The sequence below is a fragment of the Dipodomys spectabilis genome, unplaced genomic scaffold (genome assembly GCF_019054845.1).
Source record: "Dipodomys spectabilis isolate Male_0828 unplaced genomic scaffold, ASM1905484v1 ptg000140l, whole genome shotgun sequence".
Classification (NCBI taxonomy): Eukaryota; Metazoa; Chordata; class Mammalia; order Rodentia; family Heteromyidae; genus Dipodomys; species Dipodomys spectabilis.
Window position 1 is genome coordinate 9,405,407 of NW_024870817.1, and position 16,524 is coordinate 9,421,930.

The window sequence follows — 16,524 nt, forward strand, 5'->3', positions numbered from 1 at the left end:
TGTTCAACTCAGTTGAAATAGGCTGTCTTCCAAGATAAGAATGGATCTTACTTGATAAGAATAATGCAAAGTTAAAATGAGTAAAACTTCTTATGAATGTCACAACATGAGCTACATAAGCAACACTTGAGATTTAACAACCATAGTTGTAAGTTGATTTCTATGTGAAGTATAAGGATCTCTTACTTGGATATTTGCTCTGTCACAAACTGTTCAAAACAAAAGAAAAATGGAAAAACTCAGTGAGACTGACTACTTCGCTAATTCATTTCATGTCTTTTTGTGTAAGTGTACCAGAAAGGGAAATAAAACTTCCTAATCACATTTCTCCACTATTCCTAGGTCAACAATTTGCTCTTTCTCTCCTCTTTTCTCTTTTTCATTCCTCCCCCCTTTCCCCTCCCCTCTTCTGTTCCTTTTCTTTTTCTTTTCTTGTGTGTGGTACTAGGGCTTGAACTCTGGGCCTGGGTACTGCCCCCTAGCTTTTTTTGCTCAGTGCTGGCACTACCAGTTTCTGCCTTTTGGGGGTGGTTAGTTGGAGATAAAAGTTTCATTGACTTCCCTGCCTAGGCTGACTTCAAACCTCTGTTGTCATCAGCCTTCTGGGTAGCAAGGATTTCAGGTATGAGCCATTGACATCAGGATAGCTCATCTTTTTCTATTTGTTTTCATTTTAGCAAGGCACCTTTATTACTAGTTACTATTTACAGTTGTAAAATATACAATAAGCTTACCCATTAGAATTTAACCCATCATTTAAAGCAAGTGGTATTTTTGGCCATTACAAAAATTGTGTTTGTATGTGTGTCTGTGTCTTTCTGTCTGCATATGTGTGTACATATATACATCCATCATATCGTATGTATATACAATAAAAACAAATCACATTTATTTTTAGTTAGAATCTTGACACTTGAACATGTTTTTGGATCTTGTTTATTACATATTGTAAACTATCACCAGAAGTACCTGGAGATAGTACCCCTTAAGGTACTATGTCCCTTCACATGGAGCATACTATTGGGAGAGGATTATCTTGCCTGCAATTGCAAGATAACAAGTCCCAAGGAAACACACATGAATTTATTAGACTTAACAGAGATTCCATTTAGTAGAAATATGAAGTCAGATACAGTTGCAGTAAGCTTTGTCATCTACAATATTGATCAAATATAAAGTTCTTGTAAATTCTCAGATCGGTGTTAAGAACTTCTGAATTTGGCTGCACTTAATTATAGCACAACCATGGACTAGGATCTTGGGGGTGTGATAGGGGAGAAATTTAATAATAAATTGATGTATTATGTAATACATTGTTAGCTATTACTATCTAGGTGCCCAGAATATTTTCCCACTAGATATATCTAATAAAATCTATGTGTCAATTGAGGTTTTGCTAATGGCTATAATGGTAAGCCAAAAATACCAAAGTAAGTCTATTTCTGACTAATGTGACATCGAATCTGGGCTTTCCTAGGTTCTTTGCACCTTGAGATTGTGCTGTTTCCTACAGTCTTAAAATTTTCAGTGGTCAGACAGAAAAAGAAAGGCAGAGGATAGAGAAGGCACAGCCTCTTCTCATCCATCTTTTGCAGAACTTAGGTTCCAAGTATGAGAAGCAAGCATATGGCCTTTATTGAAATGCAAGAATTGCTAGACTGGTCAGCTCTTTAGAATATCTCTCTAGAATATCTTTAGAGAGATATTCTAAAGAGCTGACTAGTCACTACTTTCCAGAAAAAGTCTAAAGAAAGTGGATCCATTTTGTAGACTCACAGAATCTGTATGATGACAAGGGATCCATCAATTCTTTTAGAGAGTAAGCTTTCTCTGAACAGTTAAATTAGATCTGAAGTGATGCTGTAAAAAATCCAATTGTAATTTGTTTTGCAAAGCTGTGATGCTTTGTAGAAAATATTCCATGCCTACCAACTGGATGTTTGTAAATTTCTTGAGAGACTTAACTAGGATATATTGCCCATAAATACTCACCAATGTACTACCGTAATTATCTACTTACTATAAGCATAGTCTAGGAATGGACTCTGTTAGCTAATTCTATGGATCCAGCAAACCTACCTACTTTTTAAAAAGACAGTTGCATGTCCCTTCTAAAAGGAAATAGAAATTTATGCAAAAAAAACTTCCGAATTGTTTTGCTTGTCTGCACACATTTAATCTGATGAAGTATTGATATATGGAAATTATCTTCTGACAAAGGGATTAACCTACAGAGAATGTAATGACTGAGATCTGTTGGACTCAGAGACACAAGGTAGGTGTATAAGAAATAGCTGCCTTGTAAAAGTCTGTAGAATTATCCTCTGATTTTATTTTCTGGTTCTATGTATCCCCAGGCTGGTCCTCACTGTTCTCAGCTATAATATTAGACTTGAACTTGATGATCTAAGTCTGGCTCTTTCTGGCATTATAATCTTTATTCAATCTCTAGTTAGATACACTTAGAAGACTAAGAATTTAAATGGACAGATATTCCAAAGAACTGATTGTATATGGAGTAGAATGAAGGATTAATAAAGAGAATATTGATCACATAATGAGCAAAATAAGTTCCTATCTTCTAAGAGCTGATATTCAGATAATTTTTAAATATGTCAGTCTGGGAAGTTTTTGTTCCTCTCAAATTCTGTGTTGACTTCTCTTTACATTATATTCTGCCTTTTATTTACAGGGCATATCTTGCTGCAATGGGAAATACAGTTTTGTTTTTCTGGTGTTAGAGAAAAACCCCAAGTGGACAGGACTGTGTTGAGAATTAAGTCCTTGAACTCTGGACAGTCTGTAGTTTAGTCTTCTGTTAAAAAAACGACAACAACAACCCAAAACATATCATTGACCTTGGCTGGAGACAAGACCAGACTCTAGACTAACTGGTAAATGCATGGAATCCACCCATCAGCTACCTTTGTAGACAGATATTGACTGTCACAATGAAAACAATTGTATTTCTCTTCAGTGCCACATTTCTTTTGTGATTTTGTTGGGAGGCATATTATCATTTTAATTTAAAATATAGCACCTGGTATATAATAGATGCTGAACAATAGGTAGTGATCTATTATTGCCCCATACTTTACTTAATCTTCATCCTTTCAAGTTTATGTTGTTTCTTTGGTGTTTTTTCATGCTAAGATCTCTTTGCAAAAGCATATTGGAATCTGTTGGATATGAATATTGGTAGATATTATGCACTATTGGTTCATAGTATCAGATAATACAAAGGATACCTGGCTATGGATGATTAGTTGTTAGCAAGGCCTGATTTCCAGTATAGTAGTTGGAATAAATGCTATGGAATTGATTGAACTAGAGGAATTCTTTATTGATCTAAATAGTTTAAAAAATAACCACACCTTTGGTATCCATTGTAACATTCCATTCCTTCCACTTTGCAGTTACCTTTTTAAATATGTATACTGGCTCATGTTTGAGCCCATTAAGGTGGTTATTAATCATTAACGTTTTGCGGGAAGTTACTTTGTGTGGTCACAGTGAGGTGCATAAAGGCCTAGAATCAAGCGGGAAGGAGCTTCCCTGACTCCATTTCTGTATAATCCTCCTCATGGGCTGGCTGCTATCCTAGCTTTACCTGGAACAGCAAGGATAGTGACAAAATGTCTTTTTAGAAACTGAGGTAAGCTCTGTTCATGTTGCTAGGAAGATGTGGGGAAAGGAAAGTCTTGGCATATAGGACTGAGGAGATCTATAGAACATAGATTTCTTATCTTAACTATCATCCACAGACAGATTGCTTCATGGGTACCTCACCCTGGTTTAATTTTGGTATTGGTAATTAAATCCCCACATTCCCTTAAGTCACATTGCTATGGAATAGTAAGACTCAATACACTGAAGTGTTCCCATATTACCTAAAGAAAATGACTTTTTAAACTATATGCAAACATATGATTCTTCTACCTACGATTTGTAAGTGGTCAGTACTTGGATAAAAGGAGAGAATTATTTTTAGAATTTGAAAATCATTCCAGATTGATGGGGCTTGGGGACTTTGGGTACCTAAAGAGTGGCAGGATAACAGCAAGAGACTCAGAAAAGTAGGGGCTGAAGCTGAAGTTCATTTACTTCTTGGCCTTACTTCTTCTCTTACTTTACAGACTTAGTATTTTACTAGATTGAATTCTAAAACATCTATATGCAAATACTTATTTCTTTTCTACTAGTGATTTACTTTAGTAGAGTTTGTAATAAGGTGTTACTTTTTAATACTTAATACATTTATTTTCTTTATTAGTTTATTTATATAAACCATAGGTTTTGTATGTCATGACATTTTCGTGTGTGATATCAAGTATTTTGCTCATATTTTTATTACAAATGGTGAATAATGAATAATACCAGTTTGAGACTTGGGGAAAATGTCTCTTTTGGACACATCTTATTTTAGAAAATGTCTTTTTTTTTTGGAGAAAATGTCTTTTTTGACATATCTTGTTTATCAAGGGCATTGCTATGTAATTCTTCACTTATTAAGAGCAAATATCCTGAGGCAGTTTAATTCTGGGTCCTCCAGAGTCCATGATTCATAGTATGAACTAAGTGAATCTACGTGCATTTGGAAAAGTGAGCTGTATCTTGGTGTATTTTTAGATTTAAGATGAGTACTGATAAATCATATCGAGGTAAATTATCCAGAATATAAAACTACCTAGGTATACTCCTAAGTCCTTGTATACTTCTGTTTCATGGTTTCATTCTGTCTCTGGAGTCATTTATCTCCATCATAATTAGTACTACTGCAATTTAGCATTAGTTAATTTTTCCACATTGTTATTTTCAGTATAGTAGGCTTTGAATAAACCATTTACTATTCTGTTCTAGAAACATTCTGCTTCTCAAAGACAATTTTGTTGTTTGCTTCTTGTTCTGAACACATATAGCCAGGTTTATTTTTTTAAGCAGGCTTACTAATTGAGTATTTTTCCCTTGGCTTGCCCTTCAAAATGACTGTTCTGGTCCAGTGAGACAGGGTTGATGTAGACATCCATGAACTGCAACTTCAAAACAGCACATGGCCAGCTAGCCTGAAAGTTTACTGCTGAGCATAGTACTCTCATGAGGTCATCAACTCCATTTCATTCTGTTTGAAAGCTCCAGAACCTAATGCCAGCTTTTGGTAGTCCTCCATCAATCTTTGTTGAAGTAATTGGAAATACAGGCAAGTCAGTCAAAATGCTGTGGTTGTCAAATAATAGGAAAGCTACCACAAGCTAGCATGAGCAAAACAGGAATTCATTGGCTCAATAGCTGAAAAATTTCTGTGATACAACTGGTTTCAGACTCAATAGGAATCAAGGTTCTTTCCATTATCCTAAGAACATTGTGCTTCTCCTTTGTCCTTTCTCTGCTCTGGACTCTGCTGTCCTCGGGCCGGAGGGCTCCATGTGTATAGACACAAAGAATACTGCCAGTCAGTAGCTTCAGACTTTTGTTTTTCTGACAGATGGCCTGCTCCAGAAGAGAAGGGTCTCTGCTGATGGCTTCAGTACAAGTTCTTGTCTGATTCTTTTCATTCCAGTGGCCTATCTCAGGTGACCTCACCATTCCTGAACCTGTACTTTTGAGAAAGAGAGAAGTATATTCCCAGATAGGATCAGCTTATCTGTGGTCAGCTTACCCAGATCATTTGCTCTAAGAATGTGAAGTGCAGGTTCCCCAGAAAGATATTCCCTTAGGGGAATATTATGAAATAACACCTGGCAGCACTTGGCATCAGACAACAAAAGCCAAATTGACTGAAGCTTTGAAAATGAAATTAACTTCCTTCCCTTGAGCTTTTTGTTCCTGTGAGACTGGTGTTTAGGAGCTCAGCAACAGATTAAAGCTTCTTCTTATAGTTTCTTGGCCCCTAAATCTGTAAGAAATGATGAGAAAATTGTATTTTATCTCCTTAGTGTAAAGAATAGTGAAAAGCTTAATTGCATTTGTCCTGTATTATGTGTCCACCAGAGACTAAATTCCTTTCTCTTAATAATGAATCATGCTCTAATGGATACCTTGCAGCAGTCTATCTGGCCTAACGTTCCTTTCTGCTCCTCCTAATGGAGCTCCCCTAGGAATGGATTTTTCCCCTCAACAGTGCTCCCCAGACCCCTGGTGTACTCTTGAAAGATAAGTTCATGAAGCTTCCTAAAAGTTCCATTCCTATCAAGAGGAGTGCCTAAAGTACAGTGATGTTACAAAGATATGACATCATTTTTTTTTTCTGAATCCATTCCTAAGTCTTCTGGAGAGGTGGTAAAAGTTCCTAGGTAAAAGTTCCTTTGCTAAATACTTTTTTGGGTTATGAATGCTCACATGCAAATTGTTCTGTGTGTGTGTGTGTGTGTGTGTGTGTGTGTATGTGTGTGCACGCGCGTGTGTGCATGTGTATGTATGTATGCATGTTCATGCTCATGTGTGTATACAAGACCTGGGACTTGAATTCAGGGCCGGGTGCTATTCATGAACTTTTTGTGCAAGGATAATACTCTACCACTTTTGGCTGTTTGGTTACTAATTGGCATTGAGTCTTATGGATTTTCCTGCCTGCCCTAGATTTCAGTTGTGATGTTCAGATCTCAGCCTCCTGAATAGCTAGAAGTACAGGTGTGAGGCACCAGTGCCTGGTGATCCCATATGATGTCTGTGCATCCCAGAGTTCCCCAAGAGAAGACAAAATCTTAATAATGATTGAAAGTTCTGTGAGAATCTATTACTGAGTTAACACTGTGTATTTCAAGCTACTGATTTATGTTTATAAGATCTGACCCACCAAAAGTTGTACCTTTCAAAACCCTTTAAACAAAACAGCAGGCCTTCCTCCTTACCTCTTAGGTTGTAAATGTAAGATGTCCTGAAAGTTGTCTGGGAACCTCAGTTCCATCTGGGATATTAAATTTTGGTGACATTGATTCTGTGTGCATCTGTAAAAATCTGAAGAAAATACACTGACTAAGAAAACTAGTGAACAGGGTTCTGCTATCGCAAAAGATAATACAATTTCAGTAAATATTCTAATAAACTTAAGAGCTGAGGATGTGGTGACTTAGTGGTACAGCCCTTGTCTAATAAACTTGTTTTTATTGAGATGTTGATTGAATATTGATCATTATTTTTCCATTATTAAATATTATGCATATTTTATTCATTTGGAAGGCTTTTATATCAGTAACTATTTGTGCATGAATTAGCTTTTCCTAAGTACAATATATACAGTGATAACAAAATATATAACAATTTGATTTTTTAACAAAAAAATTAGTTTTCTGAGCAGTCACATACAAATTGAAACAATACTTTGGACAAAAAAGATTTTCACTAGTATATTTTCATATACTAGCCACAGAATTTTGCTATAAATTCTGAATGGTAAACTTTCATTTATCCTTTAAATGCATATATGGATTAAGCAAGACATATATGAGGATATGATGTTAAATATGCAACTCTGAATGGCTGTTAAGGAATGAAGTAGTCTTCTCATCCCTTACTAGTCAGCACTGCTATTACCATTATTTTTTTCCAGATTTCCTAAAGGACACTTGAGTCTACAAAATTTCATCTTAACACAATATTATATTTCTCCATGAAAGATGCAATATAGTATTATCACTTGTGTATTACATTTGCAGTCATCCTATGTCAAATCATCAAAACCAAGTAAATGACAAAAATGTGTCAGAAGTTTTTCTTTTCTTTTAATTTCTTAATATACCTATATTATTTCCTCCTTCTTTGTTGCTTCATTGATAAACCAGCAGCACATTTATAACAAGTATATATGAATCCAGTACTCATAAATATATCATGGATTTAAATATACACACTTGTTTCTATATCTACACACAAAATAATCAATCAATACAAATATTAACCTCTTCCTATGTTGTTCAAGTATCATGGTAATGCCCTCAGAGGTAGTGAGGCATATGACGTGGTGGCTAAGATCACAGATGAGCTAGGCTTCCTGAGTTCAGATTACACATCTATAGTTTAGTAATGTCACAAGCCACTGAAGTAGCTCTCATTTCCTGAGACCTTCCTGAGCATGAGAATTACACTAACTATATACCAGACTGTGGACTGTCATGAGACTACTTTTCGCAGATCTTTTTTTTTATTGTAAGAATACTGTACAGAGGGGTTATAGTTACACGAGTAAGGTAATGAGTACATTTCCTATGGAGCAATGTTACCTCCTCCTTTATATTTCTCCTACCATCCCTTCTCTCTCCACCTCCCCAATTCCTCCTTCCCTCCCCAAGTTATAAAGTTTGTTTTCAACATAGTGTCTTGTACATCTCATTGTTATAATGTTAGCAAATCTTTTAGCATCACCTGGGGTTCCATTAAATAGGCCATTTGACTGTGTAGCGCTATACTTAAAAAAATGTAAGTGATTTCAATCTTTAGGAAAGATTATTTGAAAATTAATCTCACCTGTGGATCTAATCTACCCGTTGGTAGGTTAGAGGCTTTAAAATTCCTGCAAGGAGCATTAGTTGTTGAAGGTGGAAACTTTCCCACATTGTGGTATAAATGCCTGTAAACATAAAAATTATGAAGTGACAGGGAAGTTCTCTGGTAAGAAGTCACTATAACATCATGATGGTTGTTTACAACTGTAGGAGGTCAGAGGTTGCTCTTGTAAAACTGAGTATAAGCATATGTATGGTAGAAAGAACTACTTGACAATTTTCATGTTAAATTTTAACTTTTAAAAGCTTTTACCATAAACTTCCATTTTTCTTAAAATTCACATTTTATAAACTTGGATTCTGAAATATTGAACAAAACTTCAAATCTAGGAAATTGAGAGCAACAAGAGTGCAAAATCAGCCTGGATTTTTGCTAAGCTGTGTAGTTGGTTAACTACTGAGTTTAAAGAGTTACTTTGAGGCCCATTTAGCAATAGAAAAATTTATTAAATTTTACTTCTGGGACTTGGGGAAGGTATGATCAAAGATACAGAGTATAAGATTTAATTTTGCTATGTATGGAATTGTATTATTCCCTTTATAAATGGCACCCAAAGAGTTCATCTTGATAATTATGGGCAATAGGTGGAGGAGTAGAACTGGCACTCTCATATGATGGAGAAGATGTAGGAAACAGTGTGGTATAGAGAAACTGGAGATCACAGGAATGGACAGGCACTAGGTTCTATTTTCTTCAGTGTACCATTCATGTCTTACCTTTTTTTTTTTTTTTTTTTTTTTGCCAGTCCAGGGGCCTGAACTCAGGGTCTGGGCACTGCCCCTAAGCTTATTTTGCTCAAGGCTAGCACTTTACCACTTGAGCCACAGCTCTACTTCTGGCTTTTCCTATTTATGTGGTAGTGAGGAATCGAACCCAGAGCTTCATGCATGCTAGGCAAGCACTCTACCCCTGTCGCCTTCCCAGCCCCATGTCTTACCTTTTTTAAATGTTGTCCTTAACTTTCCTGTTCCTTCCTTTCTCACGGAACAAGTGTTTCTAATAGATTATGCTCATAGAATCGGACCTTTTCCTTTGTTATAACATGGAATATTGAGTTGTAGGAAGTTGCCACCAGGGCTGGCTTGATGACTAGCTTGGAAACCACTGACAGTACGACCTGGGTCTTTTTACTTGGAATCCTAAATAATGGAAAAGTGTTGAGATTTAGAAGGCAATTAAAATATTGTTGAAAAATGAAATAGTGTCATTTCATGCCTACTTAAATATCAAGTTTTAATAGATGGTTTTCTAAGAAGACTTCTAATTCTAAACGAGGTCTAAATGCTAATTCTAAATGCTGTTCCTTCTGCTTAGGAAAAAATATTTATTTATGCATTAAAAAAACTTCCATATGAACCTCATGCCTATAATCCTAGCTACTAGGTCTAGATCTGAAGATTGTGATTAAAAGCCTGGGCAGGAAAGTTTATGAGACTCTGATCTCCAAGTAACTATTGAAAAGATAGAAGTAGAGCTGTGGCTCAAGTGGTAGAATGCTAGCCTTTGAGTGCATAAAATCAGGGACTGCACCTAGGCCCTGACTTCAAGCCCTAGTGGGGGGGGGGGGGGAGAGAGAGAGAGAGAGAGAGAGAGAGATGCTTTCCTTATAAGTATGGCCCTGAGTTCAAACTCTATCACTCCAAAGTAAACAATACAAACAGCAGTAAGACTACTCTAATTTGTTACTGAAACACAGAATATAAAAATTAAAAATTCATTCTTGAAAGCCAGGTGCCAGTGGCTCATACCTATAACCCTAGCTGCTTAGTAGGCTGAGATCTGATGACTTTGGTTCATAGCCATTCTAGGCAGGAAAGGATGTGAGATTTATCTCCAACTAAATACCAAAAGGTGGGAAGTAGAGCTGTGGCCTAGGGCTTAAGTTCAAGCCCAAGCACACCCCCAACCCCTGTTACACAAAGAATTTGTTTTGGGGATGAGGCCATAGCTCCAGAGATACAACAACTTCCTAGCAAGTGTGAGTTCAAACTGCCAATAAACAGATACACAAATAAGTAGAATTTGCTTCTTTTGAAAGTGTGTATATCTATATAGGTTTATGCATATACATCTGTACATTCATGTATTCATATGAATTTATCATGTTAGCAATTGCTATCATTAGGCATTGTTTAAATTCTTATAAATGTGTGTGTGTGTGTGTGTGTGTGTGTGTGTGTGTGTGTGTGTGTGTGTGTGTGTGTGTGTGTGTGTGTGTGTGTGTGTGTGTGTGTGTGTGTGTGTGTGTGTGTGTGGACCTGGGGCTTTAACTCAGGGCTTAAGTGCTATTCTTGAGCTTTTATGCTCACAGTACTCTGCCACTATAGCCACGGCTCTACTTTTCTGGCTTTTTTCTTGTTAATTGGAAATGAGAGTCTCATATACTTTCCTGCCTGGACTGGCTTTGAACCACAACCCTCAGATCTCAGCTTCCTGAGTAGCTAGGATTACAGACAGGCCTGAGCCACTACTGTCCAGCTTTGTTGAAATACTTTTAAATCCAAGGAAACAAAAAAGCAAAAGTCAAAAGACATGCTTATTATTATAGGCATATTAGATGATGGCATATGCTAGCACTTTGCATATATTATTTAGTTCTCAGTGGAACTCTGAACTAAATACTATTCATCTCCTTTTGCTGGTATTTAAGCTAAGACTTAGTGATTTGCTGAGGCTCATATAGGTGGTAAGTATAAGTACAAAGACTCCTAAGTAAAGATAATGCTATCTCCATCCTATTCCAGTCTCATTTTCCCAAGCAATTTCATTGGTAGCACTCCTCCATGTCTATACACACTTTCACCCCCTACTCATCTAGCTGATATTGCTATTTGGGTGGGTAAGGGAAAAACAAAGGAGGAGGTAACAATGCTTGAGGAAATGTACTCATTACCTTGCTCATGTAACTGTAACCCCTCTGTACAGCATTTTTACAATAAAAATATATTTATAAAAAAGATTTTGCCAACCTGTCCCCTCCTGAAGAACTTCCTCTGGCCTTGTTGTGGGTGCTGGGCATCTCTCCCATTATTCTAAACACACCACTCTTACGAATTGTTACCATGCTTTGTGTGAATAGCATCAAATTGTTTTCTCTTGTGCTAGCCCCAGAGCTGCTGTCATCACTCTCAATCCTAGTACACAGCAAGCACTGATATACAAGGGAAATTATATTTGGTGGATTCATCTCTTGTTGACGATTTATCTGGCTTTTGGTTGGAGTATACCTTGTAAATGCCCAGTAGTCACCAGAGATGATGGTGTGTCTGTTCACTTTTGCTATGAAATAAACCACTCCTGAAGTTTGTGGCTTAAAACAACAGCCATTTGTTTAGCCCATAATTCAAGTTGGCATTGTGGCTGGGCTGAGCTGAGTTTGTCCCTGATGTTGGCTTGTGCACTTAGGCATCTGCATTTTGCTGTTGGGTCAGCTGAGGCCTGCTAGATGGGAATGGTTTCTGTCACTTGCCTCTGATGAAAATGGTTTCTTGTGCTCCAGCTGGCCTGCCTGGGCCTTTTCACACCAGAAAATCTGCAAGTGCTTAAAGGCCTCTTGAGACCATGCTTCAAACTAGCACAGCATTAATTGAGATGTGTGCTGTAATTCAAAACCAGTCAGAGAACCGCTTCTGTTCAAAGGGAAGGAAAATTCACTTCTTAACAGGGGCAAATGCAAAGACATACTGCCTATGTGTGAACACTCAGAAGAGTAAAAGGTTGTGTCAGTGTTTACAATTTCCCAAACATCATGAGAAAAAAATAAAGCACACTCCCTGCTTTAAGAGAGTATGTGATCTAGTGATAAAATACCACAAAGAATAGTTTTGTTTTCCATCAATCACCTGACATTAAAAACCACCAAGCTATTTATTTAGTCTTTGACAGAGTATCCTTTTGTTAAGTCCTTACACTGCTGGTAAATAATTCAGGGTCTCCATTTCCTCCTTTCTGTGGCCAGCACAGTGTATTTCCCACAAGGGACTGGAAATGAAAGTCTGACCCATGAAGTTTGAATGGGGCTCTGTACATCCTTTCTCTTTGTCATGTTAACTTCATGTGCAGACTACCTAGCTCTAGGCATACTTACTGCCACCATTATTACAGGTACTGTAGCCCAAATTTTGACTCAGAATCTACACTAGGGTTATTGTACCAAGCACAAAACATTAACATATGAAGGTTGTTGGTTACTGTGGCGGAGAGTAAAGTCTGTTTATATGCCATCTGGTCTTTACCCAACTCAACCAAATAGTAGCAAGATGTTTTTTATCCTGTATATGCTAATTCATATCTCAACAGGAAGTACTATCTATTTTGACCTACTATCTATGGTTTTTGTCTCAATACACACAATTTTTAAAGTCTCATGCAAATATATTAGAAATGGACTTTCTGTTTAATGTTGATTTTTTAAAAATTTGAGCTGAATGCCAGCGGTTCACATGTATAATCTTAGCCACTCAAAAGGCTGAAATCATAGGGTAAATAAATTTGAGAGATTCTTATGTCTAGTTAATTAAAGAACTGAAGGTACGGCTCAAATGGTAGATATCCAGCCACGAGTGAAAAAGCTGAGTGAGAGCATGAGGCCCTGAGTTCAAGACCCCCTACTAGTACATGTAGACAGACACACACACACACGCATGCACACCCACATACACACACAAATAAATAAAACCTGAGTTCTGCTGCTTGCTTTATGTTTATTTAGCAAAATTGTTTTTGCAACATGAAGTGACCTTCTCTCTTTTTTTTCTCTCAAATACCAGTATGGACTCATATAGATATAGATATACATATACATATAGATATGTAAAGAGAGTTTCTAACATATGTCTGTTCAGGCTAGATTATTTATTCTTATTGCTTGTTTGTTTTTCTTTGCTTTATTTTACAATGACAGGAGTGGTGAACCCAGGATCGCACTTGCCATGCAAGTACATCTAACACCAAGCTATATCCCAGCTCTTGATTATATACTCTAATGGCATCATCACTATTGCTTTTTGACATGTCATCTTCAAACACATATATTTCCTTTGCATACAACCTAGAATCAGATATTTACTTAGAAATGCTTGGTTTCTGTTGGTGGAAATACTTGAAATAAGTGTTTTGTCTTTGTGGCTGTGGGAATTATCTGAGAAGCTAAGTTGTTGTTGTTGTTGTTGTTGTTTAAGGATTTGTTTTGGTATCAATTTGAATTCCAGAATGGTTGGTTTTGTTTTGCTTTCACCTCTAATGAGTTGATTTGATATTTTGAATTGATCTGATTTCATTTCCAGACTATGCAGTGGTGAAATGACATTACTGTCTGTGGGAGTTAGAAGCTTCTCAAGTATGTCAGCTGTGTGAGAGCACACAGAAACAGAAGCAGAAGTGTCAGGACTAGTGAGTGCAGATATTCTAAAGAAAGCAGAAGATCAAGTTCCTAGAACTCAGTCCCACAAAAGCTTCATTCAAGGAAGGATGTGGTTTGGATCTTAAATGTGCCTTCGAAAGCTCATGTGTTGAAGCCTTGATTCTTAATACAGCAGTGTTCAGCGGTGTGGCCTTTGGAAAGTGATTGAGTCATGAGTGCTCTCGCCTCACGAACGGATTAATCCATTATGGATTCCGAACTTAAAGGACTGTTGGGAAGTGGTGGAAACAGTACTTTTGTGAGGCCTTGTTGGAAGAAGTAGATATATCCTTGAAGGATATAGTCATCTGTCCCTTGCCTCTTCTTCTTCTCTTTGCTTTCTATATGTGGCAAGGTAAGGAGCTTTATTCCATATGCTTTTGACATGGTCATTTGGACTCAGAACTAAAAGCAACTGGGCATAGTAATTGGGTCTGAACTACCTGAAACTCCAGACCAATAAGCTTCTCTTCTTTTTGGTTGATTTTTCCCATGTATTTTCTCATAGCATTGGAGAGGTGGCAAGCATAAGTAACTATAAATAAATATCTAGCTGAAATACATTTATTAACACAAAAGAGTCATGAAGAAAAATAAATATTTACAAATTTTGATAATGTGAAAATTCAGTAGCTTTATATATACCAGAAAATACTAAAAGAAAAAGTGAAAGAAATGACAAATGTAGGTTGCATACAGATTAAGGATTAATATTCCTAATGTAAAATATAAGTTGGGGAAAATGTCTCAAGAACACATGCATTAAAATGTAGGCAATGGATCAAAGTCAGCTAAAGCAAACAGAGAAAAAGGTAACCAATATGTTTAGGTTTGGGTACCAGAGCTTCTAGGGGTACTTGTAAAAATGATATTACAGGCAATACTTATTTTCTTATCTAAATTTTTATAACTTCTTTAGAATGTACAATTAAGCATTGATTGGTGATGTAATCAAGAAAAGGAGCCATTAAAAAACATTCCTTCTTGCCAGGTATTAGTGGTTCAGACCTGTAATCTTAGCTACGCAGGAAGCTGAGATCTGAGAATTGCAGTTTGAAGCCAGTGCAGGCAGAAAAGTTTGTGAAACTCCAATAAAGTACCCAGAAAAAGACAAAAGTGGCTCTATGGCTCAAGTGGAGAGTGCCAGCCTTGAGCAAAAGAAACACAGGGACTGTGACCAGACCCTGCATTCAAGCCCCAGGACCTGCACAAAAAAAAATTAGAAAAAAGATTAATTCTCATGGTAGGATCCTACATCAGTCTACTGGAGAAGTAATCAAATATAATTCCTTAAAGCACCAGGAAGCTGAATAAACGAAATCACAAAGTTGTGTAACTCTGGCTCCCATTAAGCTATCTAGATCAATATTGCACATTACATATAATGAATATATATATATATATACATACACATACATATATTTCAGCATGGTTTAATACTCACTGTATTAAGACACTATTTTGAAAATTCATCTTATTCTTTCTTTGATCCATTCAATATTCATGAAAAGACTTTACATAATTAAAATGCTGCCCTTTTTAAGAAGAGATATTTCAGGCCTTTTATGGTATCTAGCTTTTGTTCCTGAAGTAACAGCTCCCATTTATATGTAGCTCTGTAAGTTTCAAAAAGCTTCTGTACTTCAGAATACTGTGTGAATTTGAGCTTCTTCCATTTATGGAAAATTTTTTAAGCAGACACATTATCTCGAGCACATTTTGAAGCAACCCTTTGCTTCTCCATTCCTCTTGTTTTGCTCTCATGATTCACGTGCTCTCCGTGTCTTTTTTCCTTTTCCTTCACTACTTTTAAGACTCAGGTTTCTCTCAAGAAAATTTTCTGCAATGAGAATATTGAATAATTTTGTTTTGCTGAAGATGTGATGTTTTGGAATATATCTTTCCCACTAAATCAGGTGGGTGATAAACATCATTTTCTCCATAGTCTTTAGTTGGAATTTCAGGTCCCATTCAGAATATCTTATGCCCCACATGCTTAAGACTTACCACCTTTCCTCACCAACCAACCTTTTCACCCATAGATCTTTCCTCACTGCCCAGGGTGCTTGCCTTTATTTCACCACCACTTACTAGTCCTTCACCTGATACATGAATTAATTTCCTTATTGGGTTTAGATAGAGCTAAATCATTGACTTCATGCAGTCTGAAATCCATAGAATGCTCAAATCTGAAGAATGTACAGTGAACAAGGAGCATTCCTCAATTTTTAGTCACTTATCATCACATAGTTTTAACCAGTTATCAAGAATAAGTCACATCTTACCATATGGGAAGAAGTAGAATAGCCTGAGATAATAGATCTTGAGATCAACCTAGGATTTGAAAGACTAGGACACCATCTTTTCTATGAGGTAGCACAACAGAGTGGAACATGGTGGGTTTTTTTTGTTTTTTGTTTTTTTACAATTTCCAAATTCTCACTGCCTGAAATAAACTAACCCTGCTGACTTCTGCTGCTGTTCCTCTGGTGCTTACTCTCATCTTTTGCTTCTGACTTTGCTCTTGCAATGTGAGGAAGGTGTTTGCTGAAACAAACAGCCCTCCCTTTAAACCTCTTTGTGCTAAGCACCTCAAATTCCTTAGAGAAATGGCTGCTGTAAAA

The 16,524-nt window shown here is 36.7% G+C and overlaps 1 protein-coding gene across 1 annotated transcript in view; it reads left to right on the plus strand.

Annotated features, from left to right (window-relative positions):
* Positions 1–3,580: 3,580 nt before the first annotated feature.
* Positions 3,581–16,524, plus strand: part of Mctp1 (multiple C2 and transmembrane domain containing 1) — a 415,812-nt gene continuing 402,868 nt past the window's right edge. The window contains exon 1 of the mRNA XM_042690819.1: positions 3,581–3,655. The gene's annotated coding sequence lies outside the window, so the exon portion shown is untranslated. The remainder of the gene's footprint in view (positions 3,656–16,524) is intronic.